General features: G+C 46.3%; 1 long non-coding RNA gene and 1 pseudogene across 1 annotated transcript; one reads left to right on the plus strand and one right to left on the minus strand.

Moving 5' to 3' along the window:
- Positions 1-1,485: 1,485 nt before the first annotated feature.
- Positions 1,486-2,974, plus strand: LOC116081065 (annotated as a pseudogene).
- Positions 2,975-3,198: 224 nt separating this feature from the next.
- LOC116079926 lies at positions 3,199-8,131 on the minus strand. The gene is made up of 3 exons (XR_004114218.1): positions 7,655-8,131; positions 3,586-3,669; positions 3,199-3,292 (listed from the first exon to the last, which is right to left on the minus strand). It is a non-coding gene; the product is annotated as an uncharacterized LOC116079926 (long non-coding RNA).
- Positions 8,132-12,162: the final 4,031 nt, after the last annotated feature.

A 12,162-nucleotide genomic window follows, 5' to 3' on the forward strand; every position in this document is an offset into this window, starting at 1 on the left:
GCTTTTATCTTTGGGAAGCAAGAGAAGTCAGTTGGTCAGTGGACTTCTATTCCAACCAGGCCTTAAATATCCTCAAAATATGGAGGCCAGGAGGAAAAGGGAAAGGCAGGGAAGGTGCTTTCATTTGGGGTCTTCAGAGCAGAGCTCTCTCTACATCTCCTGCTTCATATGTTTGGGTCCCTAGTAACCTGGAACAAAGAAGAGAGGCTGTAATCCTAGCCAGAGCCTCTGCCAGAGATTCTTGGAGATATCATGAGATTAGGGGACATTTAAAAATGAATTGAAGTAAATGCAGAAAAGGGAGGCCTGGTAACCAAAGGAAAATATGGTTCTGAGAAGTGGAAGTATTTGCCTCATTCACACCCGGACCACCAGAATATGACACAAAAACTATCAAAAAGAAATATTTGTGAATGAGCGAATGAATGAATGAGGATCTGTGTAAGACAGAATGGATCCTCTGGGAGATGTTGTGTACTGGTTGGGTGTGGTGGAATATATCTGTAATCTTCTCTAATCCTAGCACTTGGGAGGCAGAGATGAGATAGATTGCCTACAAGTTTGAAGCCAACCTGGTCTACATAATGAGTTCCAGGCTAACCAGGGCTATGTAGTGAGTCCTTTCCTCAAAAATAAGTAGAAGGTGCTCATTGTTGCAACCGCCTGCAGCTGTATATGATCAGGCCTTCTGGAAGAGGAGTAGGAGCCTAAAAGAATAAAGAGAACCAGATGGTGAGAAGGATTAAAAAATGGGACCAAGCATGATGCATGATGGTACTTCCAGGCGGCCTTGTATTATTCAACTGAAAAACAAGAAGGCAGGCAAAACCCCGCCCTCAGTCCACCAGCATTCTGTGGCCCAATCAGCATCTTCATCTTCAGTCTCTGTAGGCGGGAGTTCCGGCATAGCAGGAACTTGGAGAGAGGCATGGCTACTAGCAGGAACTTGGAGAGGGGTGTAGTTGTTTGTGGCAAGCCAAGGTCTGAGTCAACCTGGGGGAGGTCACACTTCATGAGGTTCTTCTTCTCTATTCTTAGCCATGTAGGTGAGGGGACCTGGGGACGGGGGTGGGGGTGGGGCTTCCTGGTTCTCTGCCCTTTCATCTTGAGTCAAGGTTTTATTAGAGCTGCCTGCAGACGTTTTGTTTGTTTTTTATTTCCATTGAATTACAAACTCCATGAAGACAGGTGTATCCACAGCACCTAGTATGGTGCCAGGCACACAGTAAGTACTCCATAAATACTTGCTGGATGAATGAATGAATGGGCATGCATACAATAAAACTTCATTCCTCCTCTGATTCTATGAGCCAGAGTTTGGGGACACATACCGGTTTATTCTTTGCTTCCGCCTCTGATTTGTCTATTGACTTGGCCTTTCGTGAAATCAGGAGAGGTTTGATCCAGTGCAAATTCTTTTTCATCAAGAGCAGAAGACTCAACACTTGCAGGTTAATGCTCAATCCGTACCTGATTAAACAGACGATGCGTGTGAGTGTGTGGATCCACACGGCCGAGGAGAGGTGGAAAGCCCACGTGAGAAAGGCCTCATTAGTTAGCTGTCTGGCATACTAATGAAATCCGTAAAGGGCTAAGGCTGCTGAGGTGGCGGGAAGGGCTTTCCTTTAAACTGGCATCGGAGGGAAGCTCACAGAGCCCAAGCACGGGCCTTCTGCAAGCTTTTGCCCAGGGCTCCGTCTCAGCTCAGGACAGAGGAGTCTCATTTATTTGCATACAAATTGCAAATGTCCACAGTCAAATTCGCTCAAGCAATTTTTAAGTGAAGTGTTATTGCTTTCCCGAAGGCTATAACTCCTAAGTTTTTCTCGTCAATATTCCTCTCACTTAGGCAGCTACTCACATTGACCCAGATTTTCCCTCCCAGGAGTGCACAGGAGAGAAAGAGGCAAGAGGCAAAGAAAGGGATGTGTGGATAGTGGAGAGAACCTGCCTTTTGGATGTCCAGGACCCTCTCTGGTTGCTTATAGTGTTAGTTTATCTAATTCTACAGCAACTCAATGGACTGGACCCTATGCCCAATCTCCATTTGTAATGAAGTCCAGACTCAAAAATAGTGTTTGGGACACTCAAGATCACACAGCTAGGGAAAGACTGAGCCTGGAATCCAAAGATATCCCATTCCCAGAATTTATTCTTAAACTACACCATCTCTGAAAAACACATATTCTTCACAATTCTTTAAATAGTAAAACAAGTCTGTTAAGATCATTCACAATTGTGCACAGGGAAGAGGCACAGGCCTCAACTGTTGTCAGTGGGACCGTGTGACAAGCTTTCTGGGAGTGAAAGTCAGAGTGGGGTGTGCTTTAGTGCAAATGAAAACAGAGGCCATAGAGTTGGTGCCTGTAGAAACCTAAAGTGGGTTTTCTGAGCTGATATTCCTCCCTCGAACACTAACACGGTGAACATTCCTGAGGCCTGCTAGACATTCTACAAGACGTGTATTGAGCATCAGCCCCACAGGGTGACACAGTACAAGAAGGGCAAGGTTTCTCTCTCTTCTCTGGGGAAAACAGCATGCTGACAGGAAAGAGAGTGGCTATGGTGGGTGGACTAAGCCTATCTTCCATGAAAAGGCTAAAACTGCAAGGAAGATCTTGCTGAGACTCGAGTGTGCTGCACACGACTGCAGAGCTAAGGAACACTGGCTAGTAGGAGATGCGAGAGGTTTGAACTGGGCGGCAATGAGAAAAGAATGGGTCAAATGATCCAGGTCTAAGTCGATTTCATTATGAAGACAATAAAATTATGAGATTTTACTGCCCCCCCACCCCCCCCACACAAACAGGAATCCAAACTGGGCCTGGGGGATGGTTCAGTAGATAAAGTGCTGACCCAGCCAGCACAAGAACTGACCTCTGATGCTCAGCATCCACACAAAATTGGATAGATGGCTACTGCCCTGTAATCCCAGCCATCGTAGCCAGAGAAAGAAGATCACAGGACAACCTGACCAGCAAGACAAGGAGCTGGCCAGCTCCGGATTCAGCGAGAACATGCTTAGAAAATAAAGTGAAGATTAATCAGGAGAGGCACTGCATGTCTACTTTTTTTTTTAAAGATGTATTTATTTATTTACTTATTTATTTATTTTAAGTACACTGTCACTGTCTTCAGACACACTCCAGAAGAGGGCGTCAGATCTCATTACAGATGGTTGTGAGCCACCATGTGGTTGCCGGGATTTGAACTCAGGACCTCTGGAAGAGCAGTCAGTGCTCTTAACCGATGAGCTATCTCTCCAGCCCGGATATCAACTTCTTACCTCCATCTGCAGGCACATACATGGGGATATGTACCCACACACATGTATGGGCACACACATGCAAGCATACATACATATAGCCACACCACACACACACATGTGCAAGAACGAGAGTTTCAAAGTAATAATAGAGAACCTAAACAAGTGTGGGGCCTTCTTACTCAGCATCAGCCCTGCAAACCCGCACAGGCCCTGAGGCAAGGCCCCAGGCTGAATGCACATCTGCTGTGTCCTGGTACGTGGTATATGAGAGATGTTCAAAGCCTGTAGGTAAAGTAAAGAAAACGATACATGCTTACCACCTAGTGCATGCCAAGCACTATTCTGGGCACAGAAAGCAGTAAACAATACACGTGAGGCCCCTGCTTCTGGACACACGTACCCTAGAGGGACAGAAAAAACAGTGCACTAGAAGATAAACAGGGTTGTTCTGAGATGTGGATGAAGAACATAAAGAAGAATGATGGGGCTATGTAACTAGGAAGGTGGCCTAGAGGGTGGGGCCCGTTCCATGGGCAGGAGCTGGCTTTTAATGCCTGTGGACCTAGGTGTAGGAGCCACCAGGGCACCTCCTTCCAGGTGAATTATTCATGCAAGGCCTGGCTGAGGCCCACACTGGCCTGGCAAGATAAGTGCCAGGGCAGAGTGCATCCCACCCCATCCCCACAGGGTTCACTATTGGATCTCTACAGTGCTCCGTTCACTCCCCTCCGGTCCCAACCCCACTCTGGGCTACTCTCTCTTCCATTGCTCTGCTGATCTTGCAGGCACCCTCCTTAACTACAGTTAGGATCCGCACACAGCAGATCCCACTCCACCTGCTGGCTTTTTCTCATCTTTCAAGTCTCAGTGACCTGATGTGACCTCAGAGGAACCCCCCGAGTGCTCAAGTTCCAGCTGTTGATCTGGGTCTATGCTTGCTCACATGGGCCTGTGTGTAAGGGTCCTCTTGCAACATGGCAGCTTGGTGCCCCACAGTGAACAATTTAAGAGAGAGAACACTCAGGGTGGAAGCCATTGCTTTCCTAATACTCTGGACTAGAAGAAAGCCCCATGACCTCTGATGTCTTTTACTTACTAGGAGAACTTTATTAGCAAATCCACCCTTATTAGGGTTTACACAGGGTGTGCCACCATTTAATGAGATCCTTAAGGAGGTTGTATTAGGGAATGCCCATCACACAGCTGTGCCCACAGGAGAATGCCAGTTAGTGAAGAGTCCTTTAGTTCTCAGTGTCAGAGAGCAGGCTCATGCCAGAAAGGACTCTCCACCGACCCTCAAAGTGAGAAAAGTTGATAAAGCCCCAAACCACAACTATATCACAGCAAGTCTCCAAAGTTTCAGTTCATCTGATTAAACAAGTTGTCTTAGGTTGTAAAACAATGGGATTCTGGGAGTTTGAGTGTGGTTGTATGAGGATGCTCCGCTCAGCAGGATATGCTCTGCTGGGGGCTGGGTAGGGTGAAGACACAGCTAAAACTAGGACAAAATGGAGCCACTTTTCGTGGGCCATGTGACCCAAGGTAAACCAATCAGAACATTTCTTTAGGAGTTTTTAACCTGAATAGTTTTAAAATAGCTCTGTAGACCAGGCTGGCCTTGAACTCAGAAATCTGCCAGCCTCTGCCTCCCAAGTGCTGGGATTAAAGACGTGTGCCACCACCGCCCAGCAACCTGAATAGTTTTTTTAAAACAAACTTCCTTCTGTTGTGCCCAGATTGCAAAACCCCTCCCCAAAGAGACCACCAGGAACCACAGCTCCAATGCAAGCACCTAAGAGTCTTTATCCAAGCTCTCGAGCTTAGGCCACAAACCTTCTGGTGCAAGAGAATAGGAGAGCTGTCCTGAGGTCTAGGGAAGGATAGGGGAAGGGGTTTTTAAAGGAAAATAAAACACAAGCTGGGGGTGGGAGGGGGGTTGCTCAGCCTTTGCATTACCCTATGATTGGGTACAAGGTTTATGGGGAAGTCAACTTTTAAAATGACTGGTTTGTTTTAGGTACCAAGGCCACAGACAGCTCTGGCCTGGTCCTTTGGGTGGCAGGGTTGCTAGGAAATGGTATCTCCTGAGTGTCCAAAAGAATGCAGCAGGACAGGTGACTCCCTGCAGCTGCAGCTGGCCAGATGTGTTTCAGGACCTACACGTAAGTTTCTCACTTCCCACTCTTCCCTTTTTTTGTGGAAGTTGGGATGGGAGTTGAGACAAGTCCTGGCTGTCCCAGAACTTTCTGTGTAGACCAGAGAGCCCTTGAACTCAGAGACTCACCTGCCTCTGCCTTTCAAGCACTGGGATTAAAGGTGTATGTGGACATGCTGGCTTGAATGAATCTTTTAAAAGTGATAGTGTTGCTTTGTCTCTTAATGTAGCCCAGGTTGGTCCCAAGCTCAGGGTCTTCCATTTTCTGCCTCTCCAGTGCCATCACAGGTGGGAACCAGCCACGGCCAGATAGCAGTGGAATAGTTGGACTGGGGAGATGGTTCAGTCTGTAAAGTGCTTGCTGTGCAAAGACGAAGACCTCAGTTCAGATCCCACCACTCACTAAAAAGCAAGGAGCAGTGGTATGCCGAGTACTGGGGGAGGGATGTGGAGACAGGACAATCTCTGGAGTTTGCTGGCCTGCCAACCTGAATCACAGTGCCAGGTACAGTGAGAGACTGTACAGATAGCAGGCTCACCATGTAACGACCTCTGCTGCCAAGCTTGATGACCTGAATTCAGTCCCCAGGCCCCTCATGATGGGAGAACAGACTCCTCCAAGTTTCATGTGCCCTCCTACCATACATGATAAATAAGTGCATTTTGAAATAAATAAATAGAGCTGGGAGTATTGGCATACTCCTTTAATCCCAGCACTCAGGAGGCAGAGACAGGCAGATTTCTGTGAGTTGAAGGCCATCCTGGTTTATATAGAGTTCTAGGATAGCCCAGGCTATATAATAGACACTATAAATAAATAAATAAATAAATAAATAAATAAATAAATAAATAAAATTTTAAAATAGAGAGTGCTTGAGAAAGACATCCAGTGCCTACCTCCGGCCTCCACACATATGTGAACACAAGCTCATGTGCATCTTGTACACACATACATGAATATTCACATGTGTATACACACACACAAATGGTACAATCAGATGACCCTGTGGACAGCCATGTTCCTCATCAAGAGGAAGGAGCTGATCTGTGAGCAGAGTGAACTGCTGCCTCAGGGAAATAGGGACCTTCTTGTGGAAAGGCTGGTATCCCTGGTTCCACTGGTCCAACTGTGGTTACCTAAGTCAAACGAGCCCCTTTCCTTGTTTGGTTTGTGACAAGAGGGTGGTGACCGACTAGAGGACACAGAGCTACTGTGAAGGGTGATCAGCTGGGAGATGAGCTGTTGGGAACAATGAAGGCCTGAACCAAGGCACTGGCACAGTCATTCGGAGCCAAGCGGGAGGATGTGTAAGAACCAAGGGCAGGGACTGGGGACCAAAGGAGAAAGTGAGAAGTGAGCCCCTGCGCCCCCTGCTGCTCTCAGGTGTGAACAGCGGCTGACGGCCACCAGCCACCCCTTCGGGTGGGCTCATCAGGGACGAGGGCTATGGGCTCAGTCTACTTTCAGGGTTAGGGGTGATGCCCTGGAGTAAAGTTGTCAGCTATGGGCTATGGGCTCAGACTACTTTCAGGGTTAGGGGTGATGCCCTGGAGTAAAGTTGTCAGCTAATCTACATGAGAAACATCCCAGTCCTTGGCCTCCCCTTACTCTATCCTTCGGACCTATGGTATGGTATAATCAATTGCTAGTCTCAGACAAAAAACCCACTTTCGCAAATCACCAGTGACCACAGACACCCCAGAGACTGGCGGCTCTCTCTTAGGAATGGTTTAAAGTTAGGATGACATTTTCACTATCAACTGTCATATCCATAAGTCTCCCGTCTCCTCAACAGGGGTTCTCTAGGGTCCCCTGTATGACCGTGTCCTGCCCAGACCACAGAAGACCAGGGAGGCACATCCAGAGGCTTGAGACTAGGTATCAAAAGCATCCCGAAAGCTGGCGCTCTATAGCTCTCAGATCAGAACGGGGCATGTCTCTTTCACCTGGCACTGCATCTGGACAGAAGCAATCTTAGGGAGGGGAGTACGCGGTATCTTTCAAATATCACCAGGATTTAGCTTGAAGTGCTGTCTTGATTCATAGCCCTGGGTAAGGCATATTAGTGTGTCAGAAATGCAGCTTTAGTAGCTTCAAAAGTCTCCCTGGTGCTTCCCAGACTTTAGAGTGGCTAGCTGACACAGCAGAGACATCTCAGCTTCCTCTGAGCTCTTCCTTCGAGCAGCTAGTCCAGAGAAGAGCTCCCTTTCTCAGGTAGAAGGGCATGTACCTATCATCTCAGCACTCAGGAGGCTGAGGCCAGAGGTGGAAGCCCTTCTTGAAACCACATCCTGGTGGAAGCAGTGGCTGTGTTTTCACAGCCTTCCGATTGTGACCTCATGAAGGGTGGGGCCAAAGGCAAAGTAGTCTCTGAGATGGCCAGGGCCACTGAGGGAAAGGCCACAGTGTTGCTAGGTGGTTGCCTATCCACCCTGGAGCAGACCCTGGAAGGCTCACCTACACGTTCTTTTTCTGAGATCTCAGGAGCAATGTAGCTGGCTAAGCCTGGAGCCCTGTGGCAGGGCAGGTACTCCTAAACCAAAGTCTGTAGGTGGAGGTGGGAAGCAGCACAACCATGGCAGCTCTCCAGCCCCAGGCTTCTAAGAAAGAAATCACGATCTATCCCATTTCTCTGAAATTACAGTCCAGAGGCCTTAAATTCAAACATCCCTTGACAAGGACCCAGGGCCTGTCTCGGCTAAAGTGATGTAATCAGTTCTTGTTAGCTTCTCCGGGTTCTCTCGAGAAGCATAAAGCAAATTCCGTTTGGCACTGAAGAGGCTTTTAGACCAACCTTTCCACAATATGTCTGGAATCTGGCATCCAATGCGAGCATATAATTACAAGAGAGAAAGGTGTGTGGAGGCTGAGTTGGCACAGGCCCTCAAATGTGGCAGAAAGGAGTGCTGCTGTCTTCAAAGACAGAACATCTTTCTTAGAGATAGCTTATGACTCAAACTGCGAATTGGAGTAGACAGAGGAGTAAATCACTAGGAAGAGACTCCCCCAAGGTTCCCACTACTGATTCCCCCTCCCCACGCCACAGGACCCTGAGCTAGCTTCTTCCAACCTTGCTATCTCTTAAATGTCCTGATGGCTTCAGACTCTCAGCCCCTCCACCCTGTCACCTGTCACTCACCCAAAGGACTAGCCTACTGTTTGGCTGACCTTCCATAATGCGCATGTCACCTGTTTCCTTGTCCTCTCTTTCCATGCCAATACTACACCCCCCACACCCCCCTACTCCCCGTCAAACTATGTCTAGCACCTAGCACTAAAGTGTATGCTCCTCCCCACAGTGCTGGATACCATTCTGTTTTCATAGCTGAACCTGTGCTCCAGGCACTAATCACTGTGCATCCAAATGTACCAGACGCTTTCTTCTGTTACCTCACAGGAAGCCGTATCATGTGGGATACCTTGTTACTCCAAGTAAGGCCACCCACCTGGAAGTTTTTGCAAAATGTAGAATGTTTGACCTCACCTCAGACCCAGACGTGAAACATTTAGACAATGTGCCTGTCATATCTACTTGGGAGCAATTTCTTTTTGTTTGTTTGTTTGTTTTGAGACAGGGTTTCTCTGTGTAGCCCTGGCTGTCCTGGAACTCACTCTGTAGACCAGGCTGGCCTCGAACTCAGAAATCCACCTGCTTCTGCCTCCCAAGTGCTGGGTTTAAAGGCATGCGCCACCACCGCCTGGCTAGGAGCAATTTCTTACATGTAGATTTTTTTTGTTGTTGTTTGTTTTGAAGTTTGATTTTTGAGGGTCTAATGTAGCCCATGATGGCCTCAGATCCCTGTAGCTGAGGATAACCTTGAACATCAGATCATCTTGCCTCTACCTCCCAAGCATTAGGATTACAAATGTGTGTCATCACACACGGTTTATATGATGTCAGAGATTGAACTCGGGGCTTCATGATCCGGGAGGCAAGTGCTCTAGCAGCTGAGATGTACCCACAGCTATGCTGTCATACATGCCTACTTGCTTGTTATAAACCCCACAGTATGTTTTTACTTTAACTGGTGATTTTTTTTTAAAAACAAGGTCTCTCTATAATCCTGGCTGTCTTGAAACTTGCCATGTAGAGCATACTGGCTTCCAACCTCCAGAGTTCTACCTGCCTCTGCCTCCTGAGTTTCTCTGGGATTAAAGGCATGTGCCACCTGGCCAGGGTAGGTGAATATTATATTAAATAAATTAAAAATAAGTGCTAGGGAAATAGCTCGACAGGGAAAAAATGCTCGCTGAAAAAGCATGAAGATCTGACTTTGGATTATCAGCACCCAAGTTTAAAAAAAAAAAAAAACGCTGGGTGGTGGTGGAGCATGCCTTTAATCCCAGCACTTGGGAGGCAGAGGCAGGCAGATTTCTGAGTTCGAGGCTAGCCTGGTCTACAGAGTGAGTTCCAGGACAGCCAAGGCTACACAGAGAAACCCTGTCTCAAAAAAAAAAAAAAAAAAAAAAAAAAAGCAGCTAGGCATAGCAGTGCACACTTGTAATTCCGGTGCTGGGAGGCAGAGACAAGGGATCCCAGCCCTTGCTGGCCAGCCAGTGGAGTTCAGTGAGATACTCTGTATCAATGAGATAGAGAGGGATAGAGGACATTAGTCAGTGTTGACCTCTGACCTCTACATGTGCCTAAGCAGGCACATGCACCTGCACACGCCTGTGTAGACACAAATAGAAAATAAGATTCAGAACAAGGGCTGGAGAGATGGCTCAGAGGTTAAGAGCACTGACTGCTCTTGAGTTCAAAATCCCAGCAACCACAATGTTGTGAGCAATGTGGTGGCTCACAACCATCTAATGAGATCTGATGCCCTCTTCTGGGGTATTTGAAGACAGTTACAGTGTACTTACATATAATACATAGATACATGTTTTTTAAAAAAAAGATTCAAAACAAGAGAGGGTCTCCTATTTGCCCACATTTCCCATCTGTGATGACTTATGTACAGCTAAGTGTTCATCTGTTTTATTGACCTGGCCTGCGGAATTTCCTTTGATGTCTTGTAGATCAAGCATTCGGGCAGTCAGCTATCTCTGATTTTGTCTAAGAATCTTTACAATTTTTTAATTGAGAATTTTTTTAAATTGAAAAATAGGAGTTGAATATATTGGAGCTGTAGGTAGCAGCATATATCTGTAGTCTCAGCCATTCCGTAAGATGACAAAGGAGGGCTGCCCGAGCCCAGGCAACATAGCAAGATCTTCTTGTATTAAAATAAAACAAAACAAAAAAAATCCAAACCCTGTATGTTATCACACCTGTAATCCTAATACTGGGTGGATCAGAACTTGAGGCCATCTATAGCTATGCAGTGAGTTTGAGGCCAGCCAGGGATATGTGATACCCCGTCTCAAAACTCCAAAGTCAATATTTGTCAAAGTGCATTTATACAACCTTGTGCTCTATCATGTATAAGACTCAGCATTTGATCCCCAGAACTAGAGAAAGGAAAAGAAGAAGAAGAAGAAGAAGAAGAAGAAGAAGAAGAAGAAGAAGAAGAAGGAGAAGGAGAAGGAGAAGGAGAAGGAGAAGGAGAAGGAGAAGGAGAAGGAGAAGGAGAAGGAGAAGGAGAAGGAGAAGGAGAAAAGAAGAAGAAGAAGAAGAAGAAGAAGAAGAAGAAGAAGAAGAAGAAGAAGAAGAAGAAGAAGAAGAAGAAGAAGAAGAAGAAGAAGAAAAGAGAGAGAGAGAGAAAGAGAGAGAGAGACATGCTCACATTGTAGAAAGGCTAGGTCAAGGTGGTTAGTATGTAACATTTTTATGATAACCGGCTTCCACTGAAAAGACACTGATATTTCCATCATAGCTGTGGTGGCCAATGCTCACCCTCTGCAGCTCCTGTGAGAGAGCATGGGTAAGCAATGTAGGACTGAGAATTCACATTGTGGCGAAGATGATAAAGAGATTGTTGGTACTTGATGACTGTCAATATGATGCTGAAATATATCATAGGGTTTGACTCTATTAGGTCAGTCAGATTCTACAAATGGAAATAACATAACAGGGGGCTTCCTGGAGAGAAGCCTGAAGCGTGAACAGATTGCCTTGACTTATGCTGGGCTCTGCTTGGTCTTAAAATGGCAAAGAAGTAGACTTTTCTCTTTAAAAAGACTTTAATGTTTAGATTCTATAGAACCAAGCTTCTTGTTAAATGGAAATACTTTGAAGATTTTTTCATGGATATGTATGTATATGTATGTGTGTGTGTATACACACATACATATATATTTATATATAATATACATTATATATCATATAAACACATATATTACATATATAATATACATAAAACACATCATATATTATACAAATATTGGACCGTGAAAGGCAGTCTGTGTTCTTCTTGGTTGAGAGAGGCTTACTCCAGAGACCCAGTAGAGAATTCTACAAGGGACTGAACAGAAAAGGTATGTCCCCAGACATAGATGCTGACACCATAAGCCCTCACTCCATTATCCTGTGGCTAGACAATGCCCCAAGCTCCCAGCATTCTGGCTGGATTCTATCCCCACAGTCACCTGACCACAGCTAGATATATCCGGCCCCACAGTTACCTGGGAACAGAAAGGTAGCCCAACCCACTATAAAAGGAGCTGTTTGACCCCTCCCCTCTCTCTCTCAACTATTCTTGTCTTTACTCTCACCTCTTGCTCCCTCTCTCCCCTTCCCCCCCTCCACATGGACATGGCCAGCCTCTACTTTTCTACTTTCTCTCTCTCTCTCTC

Source organism: Mastomys coucha, unplaced genomic scaffold (assembly GCF_008632895.1).
Source record: "Mastomys coucha isolate ucsf_1 unplaced genomic scaffold, UCSF_Mcou_1 pScaffold6, whole genome shotgun sequence".
Lineage (NCBI taxonomy): Eukaryota > Metazoa > Chordata > Mammalia > Rodentia > Muridae > Mastomys > Mastomys coucha.